The following is a 15,231-nucleotide window of genomic DNA, read 5'->3' as shown; positions in this document are numbered from 1 at the left end:
GGTTTTGGCAGAGCGTTGCTAGTTGTAATTTCACATTCTTTTGAGACCTTGAATCGGTTGCTCGATACCGCTAGCCGTTAGCTATTACCATTTTTATGGCAATAAGGTTTGAAACAAAATATGGTTAACTTCAACCACTTACGGTGTGAATATTGGGTTAGCGGAGAAGGTAGTACCTATTCTTGAAACTCTTAATCAATTGCAATACATCGATTACAAAAAAAAAATCGCTTCTCAATGTATCTTCCTCTGACACCTGTCTACAGACAAATGGACGAACGGACATAACCGTTGTAGAAGACTTCCGACACTTACGCATAGCATAGTTTTGGAAGTTTACTAATTGAATAAACACGAACGTTTGTTCTCTGTGAACATGCCTCTACTTCCTACTGGATTATATTGTAATTTGTTTACATCCCTTTAGATTATAAGAAATTAATAGAACAATTTAAAGTCCCAATTCAAGAGAGTTCACAAACCAGAGTCCACTCCGATACACATTATTTTTGTAAATCATTTGTAGTTGATGTGTATTGTATTGTACCGCATAGAGTTCTGTTTCATCAGTAATAGAATATGAGAAAGCTCAGTAAGCAAAATTGAAGGACAGGGTAAACATGACTTTTCACCACGTAGTATTAACGATATATAGTCTTATTTTATTGAATTGAATATAAATTTACAGCTCAGATGTAAATAATTTAATAACAGTATGTTTAACAGTAACTATAGTTTTATATTTACACGCAGTATACTACACGTAACAGGGAGCTCTTTATTAAATACTGTGAAAATTACAGGTGGAAGAATTTGATCACTTTTAATTGTTTATTTTTCTAATATTTTATGTGTCTACCTAAAGAATCATTATTTTGTTTATAACTTGTTAGCGAGTATTTTGTGATCTAACTTTCATTTAGTAAAGAACGAACTTGCTTTGAAGAACTGAATCAAACAAGTAGCGGTAATAGGCTTGACGTTTGTCAAGTACAATTACCGCATCTGACCAGTCCATATTGCTATATTATCTGGCTTGAAATCTAACTGAATTACCAACGTTTTCAACACAGCAGAAAGGATGCCAATAGTTAGTACTACGTACTTTAGTGTTACAGAACATCAGTGATCTTATGGACGGGAAGTGATTAACAAATTAATGTAACGATTCTGGCTTGACGTGAAGCTAAAATCGACGATTGTTTCAACATACCTTTGAGAATAGAAAAAGGGTGTGAGTTTGCACGTTGCGAAGGGATGGGTCCGGGGAAGTTAGACATCCCCCCTTCGGAACCAGAAATGAAAAAAATAAGGAAGGATAGAACAGAAAGAAACGAAAAAGAGAAGAACCAGCCTTAAAATATAAAGCTACAGCAACTGTTTGGTTACTTTTTCTTGCGAGAATCTTTGTGTGGAGGAAACGGGGGGCGGGGGGTCAAGCTGAAAATGGATATTATTGTAAGAGAGCATTCCGAAGTCCATCCAGTTCCATTGTAAACCTATGGGCTACAAATGACGATCGATAAACTGATTCGATCAGAGACTCTCAAGTTGAACTTAAGAAATGCCCATAATCACCAATAACATGAGCCTGGCAACATAGATTCTAGTTACACTTAATAAAGAGATTTTCAATTTCGCGGCAACACTAATCTTTTTTATAGGATATCTTTACTCCCAAAGGAAATTTCGTTATTATACTATCCTTGACGGCATTTAACGAAGATAAGAGAAAGAAGGAGCAAGAAGACAAGAAGAACCGACTTGGAATGACCTCGGAAGACTATATCTTTTTCCATTCTTTTTTTTATATTCTTTTACTCGAGATTTCTTCATAGCTTTTTATTAAAATACATACTAACATATCATTTTATTGTCCTAACAAATCAATATGGGTATGTTGTCAGTAAAATATTTAGATTGATCGAGCCCCTGGTGAATAACCACGGTGTTTCATGTCATGCCCTCCCCCATTAGAAATCTTGGCTAAACGAACCAATATACGTTGCCAGTAAAATAGTTTAGAATGATCGAGACCCTGGTATGATAACCACAGTAGTTCGTCACGGACCCCCGTATTACCAAACTCTGGCTATGTGCCTGGCTGCAAGCACAACGTTAGTGCCGCTACGTATGAAAAGTTGTTAATAAATTAAAGTGACGATACTCATCTAACGTCATTCTTAATCGCCACACCTGCAAAATAAATTTGTGTAGAATAAGTATGTCCCATTCTTTAATGCTGGTATGTGCTACAATCACAAAGACTGGTGCTACGTACGGAAAGTTATTAACAAATTAAAGTAGTGATTTAGCTTAACAACAAATCTACAATCGACACTTTAAAAAAAAAATAACTTTGAGGAGAACAGAAAAGGTGTCAATTGTTGGCGCTACGTTAGATATACAATATTAGTGCTTTGAACATAAAATTGTTAATGACTAAAGTGGAAATTCAAACATAATATAAAGATAGAATTGCTTAAAAATAACTTTCTAAAAAGGTGTCAAGAAGTGTCAATCCTTTTTCTACAAGACCATGTTACTCAATGTAGCTTCCATTCCTTACGACACATATCATCCAACGTTCTCGCCATGCCTTGAAGCGCTTTGATAAAATTCATGTGACTGAGTTTACACCGTTCTTTCACACAATAAATGAGCTATCAAGTGGTTTTCTTCGCAGATGGACCTTCAGATGATCAAACAGAAAGAAACCCGAAGGAGCTAAGTCCGGACTATAGCCAGGCCGAGGGGCGATTTCTTATCCCAATTTCGTGATTTTATGCTGTAATTCTGGCTGTGTGAGGTTTGGCACTGTCATGATTGATTACTTTACCTTGCAGATCCCGTTACTTGGTCTGGAATAAACATTGTACCATATCCAGTGGCAAATAATAATACTTCTTATTAATTGTGAAGTCATGTTACAAGAAGTCTATAAAAATTACACCACACTGATATAAAGAAAGACGGTCATAATTGATTGGCCTGATCTGGAAAGTCTAGTTTAAACTGCTGCAACCAATATTGCATACTGGCGAGGAACAACGTGTGATCCCCATAACCCGGAAGCAAGTACCTATAATTTGATGTGGCCGATTCATCAATGGTCTTGAACAGGAATTCCATTACCGAACGTCGTTGGGTCCTGTTGTCTACAACAGTGTCCACTGAGCCCGTGAACAATAGGAAACAACAATTATTACAATTTTGAAGCCAAAGGATTACAGCATATTCGCCTAAAATTTCATCATCATATTGTAACTAATACAAATGTTATACCCATCTGTGCAATACTTTTGAACGCCCTTTGTAAGTAATACATTATACATTTGTGATGTATGAAACATAACATTAATTAATTTAATATTAATTACTGATATATATATTCTAGTCAATTCTAAATATTTCATTTTTAATGTTAAAGTAGCATTTTTCTAATATTTTGTTATTTTAATATCATATAAACACAAAGAACAGTTGTGAATCAGAATAAAAGTGTTTCGTACAAAGTATTAATTTAGTTAAAAGCACCTTCGCTTTGTATCAATCACATAAACAGTCATATGCAGCTGAATATTGTGACGAAATGTTACCATTGGTCTCCCAAACAAAAAAGAAAAAAAAAGTTGTAATAAACCGAAGTGTAGTTGCATATGAAATATAAATATTGCAAAAAATAAGCGAATAGTATACACGTTTTAGAAATTCAGTTCTCAATTAACTATAAATAATAATATTTGTTTAATAGCTACATTTCTCTACTCCAATATAATGAAACTATGCTACAGTTTGAACATCAACCACAATCATTACAAGGAAACCATTAGTCTAGTGATACTTCATAGGGTCTAAAAAAAACATTGGAAGTAGATTCGGGATTTATTTGCACTAAAAGAACTGCAAGTATGCATGCAGAAATACACAAATACACCGCATTAACCTTTCACGGTCCAATTCCTCAAAAAAAAAAAAAAAGTCATGTCTGAATGCAATTATTAATGTATCATTTTCTTGTTAAATAAATAGTAATCTGAAACAGATAGTAATCTAAAGGGACAAAGTCAAGGGTATATGCTGGGTATGCCATCAGTTCGATGCTGCCAAGTTCCTACATTTTATGTTACGTTATTAGCGCCAAGCTTTGTTTTGCGTTAGCCTGTTGCAGCTAAGTGCGGTTTTCATTTATCAATGCAGAATACTTTTGGCATAATGCAGTATACATCCGTTTCCGCTGTTTTGGAGTAAAAGTCGGCGTTGACGTCGTTTAATATTCATCCTGTTTCAGTTTCATTTAATATTTCATTAACGATCCCAGGTCTAAAACATTCACCTGAGACTTTTTCATTCATATTTTTCAATGGATAAAGAATAACTATAAATTCCTCACGTAACATATGGCTTAAAATGATTCCTTTACAGATTTATACTCTTTAAGGTTACCTCTTAAGAAAAATTGTTTAGTCAGGTTGTGTCTTCAAATTCATCTATTTTTTCTATTACATTCATTTTTACAGTTGAAGGGTAAGGGGAAAAAAGAAGGAATGTCACAAAACTGCATTATCGAGAAAACTACGATTTAATATTGAAAACAGCATAAGAAGAATAGGGTTAGTTACATCTTTTGCTCCTTTTTACATGGACGTTTTTACATCTACGTATGAGTGGCATATACACTCAAATAGTACCAAGAGTTACCAACAGATAGGACAAAGCACCCGAAAAAGCACGTACATGGACATTCCTTGTTTTTTCCCCTTACCCTTCAGTTGTTCTTGTTTTTCCTGACAATGTAGCAGCTAAAAATTAGTTTTATCGCTTTAAACTATTTAAAGAGAACTTACTTATTGTAGTAATATATACACTGATTTTTTAAATATATTTACACAACTTTAATTTTTACCAATGTAACTTCCGTCAAGATCCGCTACAAACACTACAATTGGTTTATATTTATTGTGTGTTCAGTCTACAACGCATAAGTGAGAAGGTTAAACCAAAATGTTCATTTGAAATTTATTGCTTCAATCGTGATATTATAAAAATATTCAAAACATCAAGACACGTAACATATTTTCGTCAATTTATTTTTCAGAAGCAAAGTTGAAAAAGCAAATATATCCTATTTTACTTCCTTGCCCTCTGCTTAATCTGTTTGGTAAAATTTTAATGCAAGGAAAATCGTACTTCTAAAAAAGAACATTTTCACTTATGTACAACTGCTTTTTCAAATTACATTTTCATATTAACATTGCAACTACAATAAAATTAAGGCATGCATATTCATCGAAGTTTGAAGTAATTACACTGTTATGTGGTATAAAACTTTCAAGCAAAATAATGCATGAAGTACAAGAACAAAAATATTAACATTACTACAGTTTATAGTAAGTTACTTTAATGTTTCTAAAGCTGCTCAGGGAACAAAACGCTTTAAATTGTGACTTATTTCAAGATCAGGGGCGTCATTTCAGACTTTGCTTGAGGGACAAGAGCACCACCGACATAAGAGTTTCACGTTTTGTACTAGTACTAGACAATCGATTAAAGTAAATCGATATCTATGTACTCCTCAAACTCTTGGGAAGGGGCAAGTGCACTCTCCTGCTCTCCCTAAATGACACCCCTGTTCAGGATCTTGAAAATGTAACGTTTCTCGAGAACTTCAGGGTTTGTTAGTTGAATTTCTCTATAACTTTAAGAGATCTCTCAGAAATATAGAATTAACTACAACACACACTGCAGAATAGATAATAGGAAAAAAATGTGATTCAACCACTACAAAAAAAGCTAACGTTTTTTCCATCAAACGTTTTTAGTTTCTGAGATAAGTCTATGTAACGTTGTATTCGAGTAACTTTCGATGTCGATCTTATTGGGGATTTCATTCGGTTCTAACATCTGCAAAAATTGTGCAATTGTTTATTATTATTATTATTATTATTATTATTATTATTATTATTATTATTATTATTATTATTATTATTATTATTATTATTATTATTATTATTATTTGCTAATGACACAGGAAGGATGAAAAATTTATGCACCATTCGTTGTGGTAATATCCGTGTATGCAAGCAATGTAGTAATCGGAAAACCGCCAAAATGACGTTGACACATCCTATCGTTCAGTTGAGCAAATGTTCAAAATGGTGGCCGTTTGTTTCAACGCGATATGCAATATGGACTCAAAGCTCACCTGAGTGTCGGCGCACCCATGACGAATACGCTATCGCATATTTGCTGGTGTTGTAGGTGGCTCTTGATGACATGAGTCTTTGGGTACATCCCACAGACAGAAGTTTAAAGGTGACAAATCTGGCGAACGAGAGTTTCACGCAACAGGGCTGGCACGCCCAATCCACCGATTAGAAAAATCCCTGTTTAAAATAGCGCGTGCTTAATGAAACAATGAGCCAGAAACCTATCACGTTGATACCACGTATGAAGCCGTATATGCAATGGTATCGCTCCTAACAATTCCGGCAACATTCTATTAAGAAAGTTCCTGTATTGTGTTCCGTTTAGAATATTATGTATGAAACAATGTCTTATTAATTGGTCACACCAAGCATTGGCACTATGAGCTTTGATGTTCTACCACTCGTAGCCAGTGGGGATTTTTTACGGACGAGTAGAGCACATTATGTTAATCGACCAGCCTATGATTTGTAAATGTTGCTTCATCGGAAAATAATACACCTGAGAAGAAAGTAGGATTGTTTTGTATTTTGTGTAATGCCATATTTACCAATGGAGGCAATTGAAATATTTGCCATTTTTTTAGCGATAATCGGCATAGCAGTTATAATGACTTCTTGCATTTTTGCGTAGCTTTCTAGTATGCAGAAATTATTTAACATTGCTTCGGAATTACCCCTTAGACTTGTGTTAGCAAGCGAAGGAAGTGAGTAATTTCCTTGGTTACACCCGCTGGGCTACACTCATCGGCCACCATCTTCCAAAGGGATCGTATTTGCAAACTACCCTCTTGTATTGCTTCCGTTGCAGCAAACTGTTACTTATTTCATTCATTCATGATTTTAATAGCGATTGGGAGCGATTGGTAATGTTTACAGATAATATTGAATACTTTCGATATTGCCTCCCTTAATTTACTAGAGAATAAATATATTCACTACACGAAAGTACCTGTTAAGTAAATCTCCTAAATATCTTTGTATCATCATTCTTAATGTGAATTCTTATTATTAACTTAAGAATCTTTTATATCCAAAGCATTATGCTTAATTAGTCCTTTCAAGAACTCAATGGGTTCATTTCATCGTATGCCTATCCCTTTGGGGATCCTATGGTACAATTTTGTACCATACGCGGTTTTCATGGTACATTGCGTTATTTCTCTTCTATTTGAGCTTTTTCGTCCGGGTTTTTTTTTGTTTTTTTTTTTGTTTTTTTGTTTTCCAAGTCCAGAGGCCTTGTAGAAGACATTACGTATGATTTCAGACCTTCCTGCGTCCATACATAGGAGGTGATGACGTCATAAATCAAAAATTTATTTTTTCATTTTTTAAGCCTATGTTCAATATTTTTTGGCGGGCTTATTTTTCCACATAGAAGATTGAAATTTTGCACAAACATTCAGTCCACCAAGTAGTATTTGCCAGATTTTTTGTTCCGATGTCAGTGCTAAAACAGGGGGGAACCAGAGGGGCAAAGGGGTGAAAAAAGGGATATTTTTACTCCCAAAATCCCGTTTCTCGTCATTTTCCCGCCTTGCATACATGATGGGGACACGTGAGTCATACCGTCTGAAAGGCAGTTCCATTCTAAAGAGAATGACGATCGAATCATTGTCCTAGGGTAATTAGGGACGTCTCAGGGATTTTTTTTCAAAATATACTTCTGTATAGGGTAACATGGGGAAATTTCTCAATTTTTTTCTGGTGGGCTTATTTTTGCACCTAGAAGATTGAAATTGTGCACAAACATTCAGTCCACCGAGTAGTATTTAACAGATTTTCTTTCAGATTTCTGCGTTAAAACAGGGGGGGTCCAGAGGGGCTAAAAGTTGAAAAAAAGGAAATTTAGACCAAAAAATCCCTTTTTTCTGCAATTTCCCGCCTTAGATACATGATGGAGACATGTGAATGGTACCGCCTGAAAGGCAGTTCTATTCAGATAAGAATATGGGCGACACAAGACCCTAGGGTAATTAGGGATGTCTCAGGATTCTTTTTCCCTGAGATCATAGTGTTTTGTGGTAATTTGGGGCATGGTGGGAAATTTTGATAAAATTTCTCCTTCCCTTACTATTCAAGATAGAAACTTGAAATTTGGTACACACATTTAGTATACCAAGTACTATTTCTCAGATTTTTTTAGATAGCTACGTTGATACAGGGGGGTCCAGGGGGGGCAAAGTTCGAGAAAAAAAATCCCTCCAAAACTTTCATTTTGACATTTTTCTCCCGCTTCTGGTATATGGTATGAGCATGCAAGTGGTACCATTTGAAAGCCAGCTCTATTCTGAAGAGAATGAGGTATGAACCATGATCCTAGGATAAATAGTGTCGATACAGTAGCTGCTTGACTGAAAGTCTAAAAAATAGCCCAAAAAGCCAGGATCCGGAAAGGGCTATTCATCAATGTTTCTATTTCGTTTTAATAATTTTACGATTTTTCCAAACAGGGAATTTTGAGGAAAACAGAAAATTTTAACACATCGTTTCCATCTTGTACAGTACAAATTCTCAGCTTTTGCACGATATCAAATATCCCGGTAAGTACCTGACTTACCGATATCTCATAAACGTGACAGTACTCCTTAGGGCATTTCAATTTATACTAATGAGCTATTGCGAGTTATTGCACCATTTTAAGAACATAATTTTATATTGGGTTGACAACACTCTTCATCTACTGTGTTAGCGAATACGTGGATAGGTGTCCCTCTTCCTATATTTCCTTCATGCAAAATTTGCCTTATATTTGAGCCAACAAATCAATATGACTGTTAACTATTTCGAAAAACAATAGCATGTGAGTCTATTTCCATCACATTAACTAACAAAATGTTTATATATAGCAACATACTTGTATAACGTGAACTTCCTGAGATCTGATTAACACATCAGTTAACTTACCCCAATTAGTTTGTCGATGCCTTAAATAGATTACAAGACAAAATTTACAACTTAACATTTACAGGTTAGTACATATCGAAAATGCATTTTGGTTTAACGGCCATTTCACAAATCTAAGATTTAGAACTTTGAAGGTTGCTAAATATGAAATTGCTTTAAATGTGTTTACTTTAGTGTTCCCATTTATCCATTTTGTAGGGTTTATCATGTTTTTTATGATGGCAGATTGATTTAGGGAGAGAAAAATCTCTTGACCTAGTACTTAAAATTGACAATCCATTTTGAGTTAGCTGCTTTCAGTCACAATACCAACAGAGTTCTCTATACTTACGTTACTTACGTAGGTTGCTATATATATTTCTGGCCTAGGCAACACTAAGTGTTGCCAGGTGCAATCTGACATTTCCATTGGAAAGTTTGACATTTTGTAGCATAAATGTACTCAGAACTTTTTGACTTACGACAATTTTTTTTTCTTTTACAGGTACTTGAAGAAATCAACTTGGCAAAAAAATGGAATTAACTCGTGAACATTTTCGTGCGATCATTTTTCACAACTTTCGACGTGGATTATCACGACAAGAGTGCATCGATGAACTTAAATCTTTGTATGGCGACGAAGCACCATCCTATAGCACTGTGAAAAACTGGTACAACGAATTCAATCGTGGCCGACGCTCGCTCAAAGACGAATTCCGTGAAGGTCGTCCAAAAACAGCCGTTGTGCCAGAAAACATCGATGCCGTACGTGAACTGATAATGCAAGACCGTCATGTGACTTACCGTGAGATAGAGGCATGCCTAGGCATTTCTTCCACCAGCATACATTCGATATTGCATGAACACCTGGCCGTAAAAAAGGTTTGTTCTCGTTGGATCCCGCACAATTTGACAATCGCTCAAAAGAAAGCTCGTGTGGATTGGTGTAAAGAAATGCTGAAAAAATACGATCGCGGTGCTTCAAAAGACGTTTATAAGATCGTCACAGGTGACGAATCATGGATCTATGCGTATGAGCCCGAAACAAAACAGCAATCGACCGTGTGGGTCTTCCAAGACGAGCCAAATCCAACGAAAGTTGTTCGTGGAAGAAGCACTTCGAAGCAAATGGTCGCCTGTTTCTTCGGCATAACTGGTCATGTGGCGACTGTTCCGCTTGAGCAACGTAGGACGGTCAATTCTGAGTGGTACACCACCATTTGTTTGCCTGAAGTCTTCGGAGAAATTCGAAAAATGAACAAGAGAAGACGAATCATTGTGCACCATGACAATGCGAGCTCTCACACATCGGCTCAAACCAGCGCATTTTTGACCGGCCAAAACGTCGAAGTGATGGGTCATCCGCCGTACAGCCCTGACTTGGCACCCAATGACTTCTTTTTATTCCCACACATCAAGAAAAAAATGCGTGGTCAACGATTTTCGTCGCCAGAAAATGCTGTTGAAGCATTCAAAAACCATGTTTTGGAGGTGTCTCAATCGGAGTGGAAAAAGTGCTTCGAAAATTGGTTTGAGCGCATGCAAAAGTGTATAAATCTTGATGGAGAATATTTTGAAAAACAATAAAACCATTTTCGTTGATAAATATTCGTATTTTCATTATTAGGCCAGAAATATATAGAGCAGCCCTCGTATCGCTGCAATTTCTCCACTTCGGCTTATAACAGATAATATTCCTCGGCAAATCGTGATATATTAAAATTCGTGTTTTATCACACATTTTAAGTTGTAAATTTTTTTGTCATAATATTTTGCTTGATTTGGAAGGACTCCTTTAGGAAGGTAATGCCCTCGGAAGTAGGAACTAAATACACGGTTCTGATTGGTTCGCGTTATCCGCTTCTTGACATTAATACATACAGCAGATTTAATACATATAGCAGAAATCAAGCGTTTACTACTGGTGGTCTTCGTGACCGAGTGTGCTAGCGTAACTGGCTTCTAATAGAAATAGTTGACGTGGGTTCAAACCAGGCTCAAGGCAAATTTCTTTTTATTTTTTTTAAAAAAAATTTCTAACACTTTTGTCATGAAAATAAGATTAATTTAATACTCAAGAAAGTTATTTACTTACTTTTGTGCAGATAAGTAGTAGTTGTTGTTGTAGTACTAGTAGTAGGAGAGGATGAGTAGTAGTAGTAGTACTAATAGTAGTAGGAACGGATTAGAAACTCCACAGTGCTCGTTTTGTTCCATCTTGAACCCTATGATATAAATTTTGTGACTAAACAGCTGGCTAGGGTAGCACGCGAATAAAGTTACTTCCGTGAGTATTACTCTCCCAAACGGGTCGTGATTGGAAAGACTTCTTTTCCTTATTCGCTTAGAATTTCGAGATGCAAAGTAAATCACTTCTCACCTATGTTAACGAAATTTTGTAAACAACCGAAATTCTATTCTGAGTATAATAAACTGATATAGCAGCACTAAAACCGAAAAAAATATTTAGCGAAATAATGAATAAAGAACAGTATAATGTGCTCAGTATAACTACGAAATAGAGACACATTACACTTGTGTTTTTGCTACTTATCTAACTTCCTCAAAATAAGCTAAAGTATTGCATTTTGAAAGCCCATTTAGGCGCTTTGCTTCCACATGCTAGAAAATGTTAAGACGTACATGGCTTTTTTTTTCGTCAATTCTACGGACTATATCCAGTAATATGGTGTCTAGTCCATAGTTCTTATTATTGAGAGAAAAACAGCTACTTAAAGAGAAATGACTAGTTTCCGAGGAAAAATTTATCACAACTATACGAGATTGAAAGAGAATCTTTTTCTTATGAAAGAAGACAATATTATGCTCTTTCTTGTCAAAATACCATACATGGTTAATGGTGGACAAACACTGTGAGCGTGGGTTTTTCTTGGGCTATCCCGTTTCCTCCCACTTCACTAAACCATTTCATTCATTCCGTATCATCACCGTCTCCCTTAGCCTCTGTGCAAAATCGTTGGACATTATACTAAATATTTCATTTCATTTCACTTGTGCAGTACTAAACAATCTTTAATGCACGAGCTCCGATTTCACTTTACTGCAGATATTAGGGCAAAATGTTTACCTTCTCTTATTTCAACAAAAGAATATTTGATTGATTTCCTCCAAATTATTATTATAATTATTATTATTATTACTATTATTTGCGTTTCAAAGAGGAGTTCCGAAGAAGTGGCGATTAACAGTTATTTTAATGAATTGAGGTCTATTTTATGCTATAGATTAATCTGCTTTCATTATATTTTCCACAATCTTGGTAGAAGTAATTTACGGTATGCATAAAAACAAGTAGGAGGAAGCTATAAAATATATCTAGGGTTAAAGGCGTGGATAACATATAGCGTAAAATAGACACATGTAGATTTCAAGCTGCTTTAGTTAAAATTAATCCTCCGACATTTTGCCGACTGGGATTTCTTGAACTGTGCACGCATTTAACGCTCTTGTAATATTCTATGTGCCATTGTAATGGGCAAGCCCGTAGCTAGGGGGTGACCAGGGCACTGAGCACCCTCCTGCGACCAGCGTCAGCCCTCCCGTAAACTGTCCTAATTGGTCACTATATTTCAAATGCTTTTGTTTGTACGTAGCTCGTTAAAGACAAATGTATTTTGTAATGAAACAATTTATATACGTAGAAAGTATGAATGCAATTACATGAAGTTAGCCTCCTAAAATTAAGTCAATCAGTTCTAAAATTAACTCAGCTCCCCCTCCCTGGCTTAGTGTTCTGGCTACGGGCCTGGTAATGGGGAACGATAAGAGGGGTAATAAAAATGCGACATACTTAACATTCATCTAATCAGTATCAGTGAAGCCATATCTAGCATCTTGGTGCTAGATCTAGCATAATCCACATGCATTTAGCATCTAGCATCTTGGCCAAATCTAGCATAATTTCATTCTCCCCTCTGAAGAACAGAAAAAGAACGAAAATTTAGATAGTTCAACGACCGTCGGGAATTATCCCTTTTAGTTGAACGATAGTAGGAGTAATAAAACCAGTCAGTATTTCCGCTGTTGTACTGTGGAATTCCAGAAATGTTCAAAAATAAGCAAAACGTGATTCTACAAAAGTCTGTTTACTACTTACCCATAGTTTTATTACTGTCAACTGAAATCTGAGTGTGTGGTTAACTGGAATGTTTCTGTCCCTTTTCAATTTACAACTTGAGAGCGGAGGGGATATGAGCATCAGGGGACAGCTAGTAATACACTGCTAAAAGAAATGCTTCAGGGCTATGTCGGAAGCGGCATGTTGTGTATATGTTTCTTAAAATGTTATCCATTCATAAAATATAAATTCGACAATCCTCCCCTATAACGTGCCATTTACCATCATTCCTGACAGCGTCATATTAGCTTTGTACATGAATACAGTTGAAACACTTCATTAAAATAATGAAAAAAAGTAGAGGCGAGTCTTTAAAATTAGTTAGGAAAGATAATTTGAAAATCTGGCATAATTTACAAAAATCTAGCATAATTCAGACTCGTGTTTGGCATCATCGCGAGTCTCGAGTGTGGCAACCCTGATCAGTATGCATTCAGATGGTATTCTGTCATTCAGTTGCACGAAGCTAGGTAAGGCACACATTTGTAGTCTTATAACGTCGAACTTGGCAAATTATTCACTCCCTGGAACTAGAAATTTTTGTTTTGTTGTTATGGAACATTGGTCATTCTTTATAAGTATATGAAGATATAAATACGTGAACCAGAGGATGACTCTTGTATAAATTCTATCGGTATCTCATCAAGTACAGAGGTTTTGCTTTGTTATTTAATATTCATGAAATTATGAGTTCTTTTAATGCCTGATTGTTATACTTTTATTTTTATTTTTGTTTTACAGGTGCAGAAAGAAGAGAAAAATATCTGAAAGTTCTGAAACAGACACAGATACAGAGAGCTTACATCTACATCTGTCTGACAAATCAGACAGCATTGCTCTTGAAACTGAAGACGAAGACACGGTTGAGTGGTTGTTGGCAAATGTAAAAACTACACATTACAAGAGAAGAAGCAAAGTATTGGAAAAGTTATAGACTTCACCTATGTATTTCTCTTTAATTACATAGAGTTAGAAAAAAGTTATAAGCTTAAGAAACACATTGCTAGATAGAAGTGCTTGATTTAATACAGTATGTAGAACTCCTTAATCTGAATCCAAAACCATTTTTTTTTTTTTGTATCAGGTATGGTGGTTGAGAAGCTTAAAGATGATGTAACTTTTCCTTTTTTAAATATGTATGCCGAAAAGTCAGTATTGTTAAATGTGGAGAATGGTCAAAGAACACGTACGTATGGAGAAAATCATGTTTCCAGATATATCCAAGTACTAGATGCACAATTACTTTGAATACATTGTTTAATGAAAACAAACCTTGCAATAAAATTGGAAATAGCAAAGCAAATGTAGTTAAATATGCAAAAAAAAAACGAATATTTTCCCAAATTGGAAAAAAACCCAAGAAATAGTTTGCCGGGTTTTTGCCCATCACTAATCATGATGTAGACATGGTTTATGGAATGATCCTCTTTTGCTTTCGTTCAACGATGGTTCCGGCTGGAGAATAAGTATGCCTGCGGACCATCCGATAAGTCGGAAATAAGTGTACAATAGTTCAAGCAAGATGGAGCAAGACTGCATAGAACTTAAGCAGTCCTTACATTTTTCCTCCACTCAAAATTCAATGATGACAATAATCGTGTAATTTCAAATCACTTCACATTTCTTTGAAAATGATTTGGAGCTGACTATAACTAACCCAGAGAGACTCATGTAACTTTTTGTGTGTTATCCTAGAGAAGGATATTATTAAACGAGGACCGTGATCACTAAATTATATGAAAATAAACATCAAACTGTGTACTTCAAATGGTAGTCGTGTGAATCTTGCTCAAGTGTTTGACATGTGCAACCAGTTGAGATAAGTGAAAAAACGTGAAGGTGAACATTTGGATATGTTTTCCGTTAAACTTCGAGTTTTCCTCTATTTTGTACTATGTATAACTTAGTTAAATATTTTAAAACCCCATTTGAAATCATGATGGTAGAGTTGAAACATCCTATATATTGAAGTACAAAGGTAGTGAAACAAAACAAAATGAT

The 15,231-nt window shown here is 35.4% G+C and overlaps 1 long non-coding RNA gene across 1 annotated transcript in view; it reads left to right on the top strand.

Annotated features, from left to right (window-relative positions):
* Positions 1-14,126, top strand: part of LOC145666797 (uncharacterized) — a 31,025-nt gene extending 16,899 nt beyond the window's left edge. Inside the window, exon 3 of the long non-coding RNA XR_014127821.1 lies at positions 13,972-14,126. This is a non-coding gene — a long non-coding RNA (uncharacterized LOC145666797). The remainder of the gene's footprint in view (positions 1-13,971) is intronic.
* The last annotated feature ends 1,105 nt before the right edge of the window (positions 14,127-15,231 follow it).

Source organism: Thermobia domestica, chromosome 1 (genome assembly GCF_964235325.1).
Source record: "Thermobia domestica chromosome 1, izTheDome1.hap1.1, whole genome shotgun sequence".
NCBI classification, from domain to species: domain Eukaryota; kingdom Metazoa; phylum Arthropoda; class Insecta; order Zygentoma; family Lepismatidae; genus Thermobia; species Thermobia domestica.
The sequence above is the reverse complement of the archived record's forward strand: the minus strand, read 5'-3'. Positions and strand labels throughout refer to the sequence as shown.